The following is a 12,599-nucleotide window of genomic DNA, read 5'->3' on the forward strand; positions in this document are numbered from 1 at the left end:
TCCATTCTTCCTTCTTGATAGAAGTTCGCAGGGTGAATATTTTCCAAAATGAGCTTTCATCCTCTACCGTTGAGCTGAGCTTCTCCAGGTTGGTTGGCAGTCAGCAAGGCAGAGGTCGGGGCCTCGGGGGCAGAGCTGTGACATGAGAGACCTCGACAGGAAAAGCAAGTCTCTAGCTCTTGCTCTCCCTCTATCTCCCAAATGTCTGCATCCTTTTCCTCAACTGCATGTGGAAAATATAAAATATAAAGTACAGTATGTGGAAGAGGAGGAGGTGGGAGGGGAGTGACAGAAGCTGGATGAATGTTACAACAATAACACAGCAACACTGCAGGTTGTGTTTACTCCTCAAGTGATTTCTTGTGCTAAATCTTCAACTCTTGTAAAACTGCATTAAGATAAGATATGAAATTTTTATGAGCTGACCTGTCATGATGGCAGGTTATTTCTGTGACAAGTCTAACAATCTCGCTCTCTCTTGCTCTCTCATCCAGGAAATTTCAAGCACAAAATAGATTTATGCATGCTTAAAACCTCTAGGCAAAATGTTTAGGAATTGGCAAGGGGGTTGTGTGTTCAGTGGACATAAAAAGTCTACACACCTATTTTCAAATGCCAGTCGTCCAGGCATATCCAAGGCAGTCCCGGCGTCATGAAGTCGGATCCAAGCCGGTCCCGGCGTCGTCATGGCGCATCCTAGGCGGTCCCGTCGGCATCTAGGCGCATCCAAGGCGCTCTCGGCGTCATACAGGCGCATCCAAGGCGGTCCTGGCGTCGTCCAAGCGGATCCGAGGCGGTCCCGGCATCATCCAGGCGTATCTGATGCAGTCCCAGGATCGTTCAGGCTCATCCAGGGCAGTCCCAGCATCGTCCAGGCGCATCTGAGGCGGTCCCGACATCGTCCGGGCCGAATCGAGGCGGTCCCGGCGTCATCCAGGCGCATCCGAGGCGGTACCGGCATCGTTCAGGTGCATTCAAAGCGGTCCCAGCGTCGACCTGCCGCATCCGAGTCGGTCCTGGCGTCGTCCAGGCCCATCTGAGGCGGTCCCGGCGTCATCCAGGCGCAACCAAGACAGTCCCGGCTTGGTCCAGGCGCATCCGAGGCGGTCCTGGCATTGTACAGGCGCATTCAAGGCGGCCCTGGCGTGGTCCAGGCGCATCCAAGCCGCATCTAAGGCGCATCCAAGACAGTCCCGCTGTCGTCCAGGGGGATCCAAGATGATCCCGGCGTCGTCCAGATGCATGCAAGACTGTACCGGCTTCGTCCAGGCGCATCCAAGCCGGTCTCTGCGTCGTCCAAGGCGCATCCAAGAGGGTCCTGGCATCGTCTAAGGCGAATCCAAGGCGGTCCTGGCTTCGTCTAGGCACATCCAAGGCAGTCCTGGCGAGGTCCAGAAGCATTCAAGGAGTATCTAAGGCAGTCCCGGCATCGTCCAGGCGCATCCGAGGCAGTCCCGGCATCATCCAGGCTCAACCAAGGCGGACCCAATGTTCAGGCGCATGCAAGGCGGTACCAGCATCGTCCAGGCACATCCAAGACAGTCCCGGCGTTGTCCAGGTGCATCCAAAGAAGTCAAAACGGCGTCCAGGCACACCCATAGCTGTACTGACGTCGTCCAGGCGCATTCAAGGCAGTCCAAGCGTTGTCCAGGTGCATCCAAGGTGCATTTAGAACGGTTCCCAGGGTCGTCCAGAAGCTCCCAAGGCTGATTAAAAGTAAATCCAAGGCACATCCAAGGCACATCCAAGGCGGTCCCGACGGACCCTCCTCTCCAGCACCCCTGAATAGACATCAAAAGCAAGTCCAAGACGGTCCCAGCAACGTCCAGACACATCCAAGGCGGTCCTGGTGTCGTACAGGCGCATCAGAGGCGCATTCGAGGCACATCCAAGCAGCATCCAAGGCAGTCCCGGCGTTATCCAGGCGCATACAAGACGCATTCAAGGCAGTCCCGGCGTTTTTCAGGTGCATCCTAGGCGGTCCTGGCGTCGTGCAGGCGCATCCAAAGCATATCCAAGGCGGTCTCTGCGTCGTTCAGGCGCATCCAAGTCAGGCCCAGCGTCGTCCAGGCGCAACCAAGGCACATCCAAAGAAGTCCCGGCGTCGTCCAGGCGCATCCAAGGCAGTCCTGGTGTCTTCCAGGTTCATCCGAAGCATGTCCAAGGCGTTACCCACAGCCGAGCCGCAGCCGAGCCGCAGCCGAGCCGCAGCCGAGCCGCAGCCCAGCCGCAGCCGAGCCGCAGCCCAGCTGCAGCCCAGCCGCAGCCCAGCCGCAGCCCAGCCGCAGCCAAGGCGTAGCCAAGGCAGTCCCTGCATCATCCAGGCGCATCCAAGGTGATCCCGGCGTCATCCAGAAGCATCCAAGATGATCCCGTCGTCCAGGCGCATCCAAGCTGAGCTTGGCGTCAACCAGGCGCATTCAAGGCTGTCCCGGCGTCGTCCAGGCACATCCAAGGCAGTCCCAGCGGCGTCCAGACGCATTCAAGGCGGTCTCAGCGTTGTCCTGGCGCATCCAAAGCATATCCAAGGCGGTCCCGGCCTCACCCAGGTGCATTCAAGGCGCATCCAAGGCAGTCCTGGCGTCGTCCAGGCGCATCCAAGGCAATCCCGGCGTCGTCCAGGCGCATCTAAGCCAGTCTCAGTGTCATCCAGGCGCATACAAGATGATCCCTGCGTCGTCCAAGGCGAATCCAAGGCGGTCCCAGCTTCGTCTAGGCACATCCAAGGCAGTCCTGGCGAGGTCCAGAAGCATTCAAGGAGTATCTAAGGCAGTCCCGGCATCGTCTAGGCGCATCTGAGGCAGTCCCGGCATAATCCAGGCTCAACCAAGGCGGTCCCAATGTTCAGGCGCATGCAAGGTGGTACCAGCATCGTCCAGGCACATCCAAGACAGTCCCGGTGTTGTCCAGGTGCATCCAAAGAAGTCAAAGCAGCGTCCAGGCGCACCCATAGCTGTACTGACGTCGTCCAGGCGCATTCAGGGCAGTCCAAGCGTTGTCCAGGTGCATCCAAGGTGCATTTAGAACGGTTCCCAGGGTCGTCCAAAAGCTTCCAAGGTTGATTAAAAGTAAATCCAAGGCACATCCAAGGCACATCCAAGACGGTCCCGACGGACCCTCCTCTCCAGCACCCCTGAATAGACCTCACCAGGGAGGCTGAGGAGTGTGATTCCCCTGTAATTGGAACACACCCTCCGGTCCCCCTTCTTAAAGAGGGGAACCACCACCCCAGTCTGCCAATCCAGAGGCACTGTCCCCGATGTCCACGCAACGTTGTAGAGGCGTGTCAGCCATGACAGCCCCACAACATCCAGAGCCTTTAAGAACTCCGGGTGGATCTCATCCACCCCCGGGGCCTTGCCACCGAGGAGTTTTTTAACTACCTCAGTGACTTCGACCCCAGAGATTGGAGAATCCGCCTCAGAGTCTCCAGGCCCTGCTTCCACAACGGAAGGCGTGTAGGTGGAATTGAGGAGGTCTTCGAAGCATTCTCCCCACCGACTCACGACGTCCTGGGTCGAGGTCAGCAGCACGCCATCCCCACTGTAAACAGTGTTGACGTTGCACTGCTTCGCTCCTGAGACGCCGGATGGTGGACCAGAATTTCCTCGAAGCCGTCTGAGAGTCATTCTCCATGGCCTCGCCAAACGCATCCAAGGTGCATCAAAGGCACATCAGAGGCGGTCCCGGCCAAGTCCAGGTGCATCCAAGGCGGTCCCAGCGTCTTCCAGGTCCATCCAAGGCAGTCCCAGCGTCTTCCAGACGCATCCAAGGCAATCTCGGGGTTGTCCAGTCGCACACTAGGCGGTCCAGTCGTCGTCCGTGCGCATCCATAGCGGTTTCGACGTTGACCAGGCGCATCCGAATTGGTCCCAGGGTCATCCAGGCACATCTAAGGTGATCCCGGCGTCGTCCAGGGCGCATCCAAGGCGGTCCTGGCGTTGTCCAGGCCCATCCAAGGGAGTCCCAGCGTCATCCAGGCACATCCAAAGCGGTACCAGCGTCGTCCAGGCGCTTTCAAGGTGCATCCAAGGCTTATCCAAGGCAGTCCCGGCTTCATCCAGGCGCATCCGAGGCGATCCCGGAGTCGTTCAAGTGCACTCACGGCAGTCTTGGCATCATCCAGGCGCATCTAAGGCTCATCCTAGGCAATCCCGGCGTTGTCCAGGAGCATCCACGGTGGTTCCGGTGTCGTCCAAGCGCTTCCAAGGTACATCCAAGGCAGTGCCGGCGTCATCCAGGCTCATCCAAGGCAGTCCCTGAGTCATCCAGCCTCATCCAAGGTGATCCCGGCGTCGTCCAGGCTCATTCCAAGAAGGTCCAGGCGTCGTCCCGGCGCATCCAAGCCACATTCAGGCACATTCAAGGCGGTCCTGGTGACGCACAGGCGCATCAAACGCGCATCATAGGCAGTCCCAGCATCGTCTACGCGCATCCAAGGTGGTCCCAGTGTCGTCCAGGCGCCACCAAGGCGGTCCCAGGATCGTCCAGGCGCATACAAGGCGGTCCAGGCGTTGTCCAGGCACATCCAAGGCGTTCCAGAGGTCACTAGATGCATCCAAGGCAATCCCAGCATCGTCCAGGCACATCCAAGACTGTCCCAGCGCCGATCAGGCGCATCCAAAGTGCATCCGAGGTGGTCCCGGTGTCGTCTAGGCGCAACAAAGGCAGTCCCTGCGTCGTCCAGGAGCATCCAAGGCGGTCTTGCCATAGTCCAGGCGCATCCATGACGCATCCGAGGCACATCCTAGGCAGTCCCGAAGTCATCCAGGCGCATCCACGGTGGTACTGGCGTAGTCCAGGCGTATCAAAGACATATCCGAGGCAGTCCCGGCGTCGTCCAGGCGCATCCAAGGTGCATCCTTGACATTCCCGTAGTCGTCCAGCCTCATCCAAGGGAGTCCTGGGGTCGTCCAGGGGCATCCAAGGCGCATCCAACGCTGTCCCGGCGTCATCCAGGCACATCAAAAGCACATCCAAGACGGTCCCAGCAACGTCCAGACACATCCAAAGCGGTCCTTGTGTCGTACAGGCGCATCAGAGGCGCATCCGAGGCGCATCCAAGCAGCATCCAAGGCAGTCCCGGCGTTGTCCAGGCGCATACAAGACGCATTCAAGGCAGTCCCGGCGTTTTTCAGGTGCATCCTAGGCGGTCCTGGCGTCGTGCAGGCGCATCCAAAGCATATCCAAGGCAGTCTCTGCGTCGTCCAGGCGCATCCAAGTCAGGCCCGGCGTCGTCCAGGCGCAACCAAGGAACATCCAAAGAAGTCCCGGCGTCGTCCAGGCGCATCCAAGGCAGTCCCGGTGTCTTCCAAGTTCATCCGAAGCATGTCCAAGGCGTTACCCGCAGCCTAGCCGCAGCCTAGCCGCAGCCTAGTCGCAGCCTGGCCGCAGCCTAGCCGCAGCCGAGCCGCAGCCGAGCCGCAGCCGAGCCGCAGCCGAGCCGCAGCCGAGCCGCAGCCGAGGCGCAGCCAAGGCAGTCTCTTCATCATCCAGGCGCATCCAAGGCACATCTAAGGCAGTCCCGGCTTCGTCCAGGCGCATACAAGTAGGTTACGGCGTGATCCAGACGCATCCAAGGAAGTCACGGCGTGATCCAGACGCATCCAAGGCAGTCACGGCTTTGTCCAGGCGCATCCAAGGTGATACCGGCGTCTTTCAGGCCTATCCAAGGCGGTCGCGGCCTCGTCCAGGCGAATACAAGGCGCATTGATGGCGTATCCAAGGTAGTCTCGGCGTTGACCAGGCGCATCCAAGGCTTATCAGAGGCGCATCCAAGACAGTGCCAGCGTCGTCCAGGCGCATCCAAGGCAGTCCCGAAGTTGCCCAAGCACATCCAAGTCTTATCCAAGGTGGTCCAGGCATCATCCAGGCACACCTAAGGAGGTCCTGGTGTCATCCAGGCGCATCCAAGGCGCAATCATGGCGCATCCAAGGCCGTCCCGGCATCGTCCAGACGCATCCAAGGCCGTCCTGGCGTCGTACAGGCGCAACCAAGGCGGTCCCGGCGTCGTCCAGGCGCATTCAACGCGGTCCCGGTGTTGTCCAGGCGCATCAAGGGCGGTCCAGACGTCACAAAGGGCATCCAAGGCAATCCCAGCGTCGTCCAGGCACATCCAAGACGGTCCCAGTGTCGTCCAGGCGCATCCAAGGTGGTCTCAGAATTATCTAGGCGCCTTGTCATCGTCCAGGCGCACCAAAGGCGGTCCCGGCGACGTCCAGGCGCAAGCAAGGCGGTCCAGGTGTCGTCCAAGCGCAACCAAGGCGGTCCCGGCGTCGTCCATACGCATCCAAGGTGATCTCGCTTTAGTCCAGGCGCATCCATGACGCATCCAAGGTGGTCCCAGTGTCATCCAGGCGCATCCAAGGCAGTCCAAGCATCGTCCAGGCGCATCCAAGGCGATCCCGGCTCCATCCAGGCGCATACAAGGCGATCCCGGCTCCATCCAGGCGGTTCCTGCATCGTCCAGGCACATGCAAGATGGTCCCTTCCTCTTCCAGGCATGTCCAAGGTGCATTCAAGGCGGTCCAAGCGTCGTCCAGGTAAATCCAAGGCAGTTCTGACGTCGTCCAGGCACACCCAAGGCTGTCCCGGAGTCATTCAGGAGCATCAGACGCGGCCCCGGCGTTGTCCAGGCCCACACAAGGCTGCCCCGGCGTCGTCCAGGCGCATCCAAGGCGGTCCCGGCGTCGGACGGGTGCAACCAAGGCCGTCCCGGCGTCGTCCAGGCGCATGCAAGGCAGTCCCGGCTTCGTCCAGTTGCATCCAAGACAGTCCCGGCTTCGTCCAGCTGCATCCAAGGCAGTCTTGGCACGGTCCAGGTGCATCCAAAGTGATCCCGGCGTCGTCTAGGCGGGTACAAGGTGGTCCCAGCGTCTTCCAGGCACATCCAGGGCAGTCCTGGCATCGTCTGGGCACATCCAAGGTTGTCCTGGCGTCGATTAGGTGCATCCAAGGTGCATCCGAGGCACATTTCAAGCCACATTTCAAGTCGTCTAGGGGCATCCTAGGTGGTCCTGGTGTCGTTCAGGGGTATTCAAGGCGCATCCAAGGTGGTCTTGGCGTTTTAGAGGCGCATCCAATGTGGTCCAAGCATCGTCGAGGTGCATCCAAGGTGATCCCGGCGTCATCCAGAAGCATCCAAAGTGATCCCGCCGTCGTCCAGGCGCATCCAATGCGGTCCCAGCGCCATCCAGGCAGGCCCGGCTTAGTGCGCCTGGACGCCGGTGGGCACCTTGGTGGCCTTGCTTCCCTGCTACTTATCTAGTTCATCTATACAATTTTTATCTATTCAAACAATTCACTTCTCTATTTACATCTATTTTACCAATTAAGTTTTCCATTTTATCTATTTCATCAATTTACGTTTCTATTTTCATCTATTTTACCTATTTACTTTACTATTTTCATGTATCTAATTAATCTACTGTTCTATTTTGATCTATTTACTTATCTATTTTGATATACTTTATCTATATACGTTTCTATTTTTATCTATTTTAACTATTTACTTTTCTATTTTTATCTATTTTATCTATTTACTTTCCTATTTTGATGTATTCTATTTGTTTTTTTCATTTTTAGTGATTTTATATACTTTATTTTCTAATTTTATCTAGTTATCTTTTTTACTTTGCTAATTTTATCTATTTTATCTATTTTTTCTATTTTATCTATTTACTTTTTTATTTTATCTACTTTATCTATTTAGTTTTCTATTTTTATCTACTTTATTTAATTTTCTATTTTTATCTAGTTAATTTACTTCACTATTTTTATCTATTTTGTCTATTTACTTTATATCTTTATCTATTTAACTACTTATCAGTTTTATCTTTTTCATCTATTTTTATCCATCAATTTTATCTATTAACTTTTCTAGTTTGATTTATTTACTTTTCGATTTTATCTATTTATTCTTCTATTTTTATCCATTTGATTTTTATTTTAAATCTATTTAATTATCTAATTTTATCTATTTACTTATCTACTTCTATATACTTATCTATTTTATCTATTTATCTATCTAATTTTATCCATCCCTCCATCCATCCATCCATCCAGCCACTATTTTTATCTATTTACTTATCTATTTTTATCTATTTAATTATCTAATTTTATCTATTTACTTATCTACTTCTATATGCTTTATTTACTTTTCTATTTTATCTATTTATTCTTCTATTTTTATCCATTTAATTTTTATTTTAAATCTTTTTAATTATCTAATTTTATCTATTTACTTATCTACTTCTATATACTTATCTATTTTATCTATTTATCTATCTAATTTTATCCATCCCTCCATCCAGCCATCCATCCAGCCACTATTTTTATCTATTTACTTATCTATTTTTATCTATTTAATTATCTAATTTTATCTATTTACTTATCTACTTCTATATACTTATCTATTTTATCTATTTATCTATCTAATTTTATCCATCCCTCCATCCATCCATCCATCCAGCCACTATTTTTATCTATTTACTTATCTATTTTTATCTATTTAACTATCCATTTTTATCTATTTATATTTCTATTTTTATATATTTATCTACCTTAGCTATTTTTATCTATTTTACTTATCCATTTTTATTTAATTACTTATCTACTTGTATATACGTATTTATTTTATCTATTTAATTATCTAATTTTATCCATCCTCCATCCATCCATCCATCCAGCCACTATTTTTATCTATTTACTTATCTATTTTTATTTATTTAACTATAAATTCATCTATTTACTTTTCTATTTTTATATATTTATCTATTTTATCTAATTTTATCTCTTTTATTTATGCATTTTTATCTATTTACTTATCTACCTCTATACACTTGTTAATGTATTTACTTTTCTATTTTTATCTATTTACTTTTCTAATTTTGTCTATTTTAATCTAGTTACTTTTCTAATTTGATCTATTTACTAATCTATTTTTAGCTATTTACTTTCGCATTTCCAGCTATTTACATCTGTTTTTATCTATTTACTTATCTATTTGTTGCTGTTTACTTATCAATTTTTATCTATTTTCTTATCTACTCACACTTATCGATTTAATCTATTTACTCAGCTAATTTTTTCTATTTACTGCTTTTATCTATTTGTCTATTTACTTCAAGGCGCATCCGAGGCGGCCCCGGCGTTGTCCAGGCGCACACAAGGCGGTTCCGGCGTCGTCTAGGTGCGTCCAGGTGCATCCAAGGCGCATCCAAGGCAGTCCCGGCATCATCCAGGCGCATCCAAGGCGGTCCTGGTGTCGTCCAGGGGCATCCAAGGCACATCCAAGGTGCATCCGAGGCAGTTCCAGCATCGTCCAGGCGCATCCAAGGCATTCCCGACGTCCTCCAGGCGCATCCAAGGCAGTCCCAGCGTCGTCCAGGTGCAACCAAGGCAATCCCGACGTCGTCCAAGCGCATACAAGGCAGTCTCGGCGTCGTCCAGGCGCAGCCAAGGTAGTCCTGGCATCGTCTAAGCGCATCCAGGGCGCATCCAAGGAACATCCTGGTGTTGACTAGGCGCATCCAAGCCAGTCCCGCATCATCCAGGCGCATCCTCGGCGGTCCTGTCATCGTCCAGGCGGATCCAAGGCGGTGCCGGCGTCATGCAGGCTGCATCCAAGTCGCATTCAAGGCGCATCCAAGGCGCAATCATGGCGCATCCAAGGCGGTCCCGGCATCGTCCAGACGCATCCAAGGCGGTCCTGGCGTCGTGCAGGCGCAACCAAGGCGGTCCCGGCGTCGTCCAGGCGCATCCATGGCGGTCCCGGTGTTGTCCAGGCGCATCAAGGGCGGTCCAGAGGTCACAAAGGGCATCCAAGGCAATCCCAGCGTCGTCCAGGCACATCCAAGACGGTCCCAATGTCGTCCAGGCGCATCCAAGGTGGTCTCAGAATTATCCAGGCGCCTTGGCAACGTCCAGGCGCACCAAAGGCGGTCCCGGCGTCGTCCAGGCGCAAGCAAGGCGGTCCAGGTGTTGTCCAAGAGCAACCAAGGCGGTCCCGGCGTCGTCCATACGCATCCAAGGCGGTCTCGCTGTAGTCCAGGCGCATCCATGACGCATCCAAGGGGGTCCCGGCGTCATCCAGGCGCATCCAAGGCGGTCCAAGCATCGTCCAGGCGCATCCAAGGCGATCCCGGCTCCATCCAGGCGCATACAAGGCGCATCCCAGGCGGTTCCTGCATCGTCCAGGTGCATGCAAGATGGTCCCTGCCTCTTCCAGGCATGTCTAAGGCGCATTCAAGGCGGTCCAAGCGTCGTCCAGGTACATCCAAGGCAGTTCTGACGTCGTCCAGGCACACCCAAGGCTGTCCCGGAGTCATTCAGGAGCATCAGACGCGGCCCCGGCGTTGTCCAGGCCCACACAAGGCTGCCCCGGCGTCGTCCAGGCGCATCCAAGGCGGTCCCGGCGTCGGCCGGGTGCAACCAAGGCCGTCCCGGCGTCGTCCAGGCGCATGCAAGGCAGTCCCGGCTTCGTCCAGCTGCATCCAAGGCAGTCCCGGCTTCGTCCAGCTGCATCCAAGGCAGTCCCGGCGTGGTCCAGGTGCATCCAAAGAGATCCCGGCGTCGTCTAGGCGGGTAAAAGGTGGTCCCAACGTCTTCCAGGCACATCCAGGGCAGTCCTGGCATCGTCTGGGCACATCCAAGGTGCATCCAGGGTGGTCCTGGCGTCCATTAGGTGCATCCAAGGTGCATCCGAGGCACATTTCAAGCCACATTTCAAGTCGTCCAGGGGCATCCTAGGTGGTCCTGGGGTCGTCCAGGGGCATCCAAAGTAGTCTTGGCGTCTTACAGGCGCATCCAATGTGGTCCAAGCATCACTGAGGCGCATCCAAGGTGATCCCGGCGTCATCCAGAAGCATCCAAGGTGATCCCGCCGTCGTCCAGGCGCATCCAAGCTGAGCTTGGCGTCAACCAGGCGCATTCAAGGCTGTCCCGGCGTCGTCCAGAGACATCCAAGGCAGTCCCAGCGGCGTCCAGACGCATTCAAGGCGGTCTCAGCGTTGTCCTGGCGCATCCAAAGCATATCCAAGGCGGTCCCGGCCTCACCCAGGCGCATTCAAGGCGCATCCAAGGCAGTCCTGGCGTCGTCCAGGCGCATCCAAGGCAATCCCGGCGTCGTCCAGGCGCATGTAAAATGGTTCTCCGGCGTCGTCCAGGCGTGACCAAGGCGATCCCAGCGTCCAAGCACGTCCAAGGCGCATTCAAGGCTCATCCAAGGCGGTCCAAGCATCGTCCAGATGCATCCAAGGCAGTTCTGACGTCGTCCAGGCACATCCAAGGTAGTTCCAAAGTCATCCAGGCGTATTCGACGCGGTCCCGGCATCGTCCAGGCGCATCCGAGGCAGGCCCGGCTTTGTCCAGGCACATCAAAGGCAGTCCTGGCATCGACTCGGTGCATTAAAGTCAGTCGCGGAGTCGTCCAGGCGCATTCAAGGTGGTCCTGGCTTGGTCTCAGCGCATCCAAGGCGGTCCCGGCATTGTCCAGGCGCATCCCAGGCAGTCCTGGCTTGGTCCAAGCGCATCCAAGTCGGTCTTTGCTTCGTCCAGGCGCATTCGAAGCAGTCCTGGCTTCATCCAGGCACGTCCAAGGCAGCGTACCAAATTGCTCAGTGCAAAAAAAAAAACACCATTGCAAAAGACCTACCTGCAGTCGTGGATATGGTCTCCGTCATGCTGCCTCATTCACATTAAAAAAGAAATCATTTTATTTACTTTTGTTTTGTAGGATAAAATGTTTTAAATATTGTGCTTCTTACTTTGAATTGAATATTAATTATTGCTGTTATTTCATTTAATATTATGTTTGCTCATTATTTTGTATTTTCTTCAGCATAAAATGGCAGCTGGTCAAGAATGTTTAGAGTTTAAAAATTCACAATTTATTTTTTAATTTCAGGCAAAGTGATGCACATTCAATCTGTTCTGTTACAGACACAAAAACAATGTTATAATACAGTTATTCTTTACTGTAAGTTGACCTTTCTTTTTGATTTAGTTTTGTTTGCTTTAATCATTGAAGAATCATTCAAGTTTAATGTTAATAAGGGTACAAGCGTGGGGGGCTCAAAATGTTTTTTTCTCTCTGGGGGGCATCAGGGAATTGATTGAGCAGCACTGATCTAAGCGCAGGCGCAGGGCAGGGCAGGGTAGGGCAGGGCAGGGCAAGGGTGGGCAGTTTCAACCAGATGCGGGCACATGACATAGCCGCACACAAAAGACTTATGCTAGTTGCGTTAATCTGTCGATGGTGTTTTCCACCATTGATGCGCTAGCATCAAGCTAACCAACCTTAGCGTTCATCACATTTTCTTCACATACTGTGTCAAATCTGTATTGGGTGGTTCACAGCCACCAAAATATTTGAGCCACTAAGCTTCAATCAGTTTTAGGTATACATAATATATTGTATGCTGCGAGTATTGTTATATTTTCTGCCTACAAGTGTTGCTGCAAAGTTTGTGTTCAAATATCAGTGTTATATTGCAGTTATAATGACCGCAACATTAATCTAGAATTGTTAGCATTATATGTTAGCATTAAGCTCAGACAAAACAAACATCCGGGAGATGCTAAAATACTTGTCGTACAG

At 52.7% G+C, this 12,599-nt stretch overlaps 1 protein-coding gene across 13 annotated transcripts in view; it reads right to left on the reverse strand.

The window, feature by feature from the left end:
• The window catches only part of eva1ab (eva-1 homolog A, regulator of programmed cell death b), a 155,999-nt gene that overhangs the window by 4,717 nt on the left and 138,683 nt on the right, over nt 1-12,599 (reverse strand). For 9 of the 13 annotated variants that reach the window (XM_088372105.1, XM_088372104.1, XM_088372110.1 and 6 more), the window contains one exon: nt 68-223. The exons of 2 other annotated variants lie outside the window; for them this stretch is intronic. The gene's annotated coding sequence lies outside the window, so the exon portion shown is untranslated. Of the gene's footprint in view, nt 1-67; nt 224-602; nt 3,152-12,599 lie in introns of those variants that run through there. 2 more of the 13 variants (XM_088372116.1, XM_088372117.1) reach the window with 2 other exon arrangements.

This window comes from Syngnathus floridae, chromosome 3 (genome assembly GCF_059516105.1).
Source record: "Syngnathus floridae isolate MCC-2025c chromosome 3, RoL_Sflo_1.0, whole genome shotgun sequence".
In the NCBI taxonomy this organism is placed as follows: Eukaryota; Metazoa; Chordata; class Actinopteri; order Syngnathiformes; family Syngnathidae; genus Syngnathus; species Syngnathus floridae.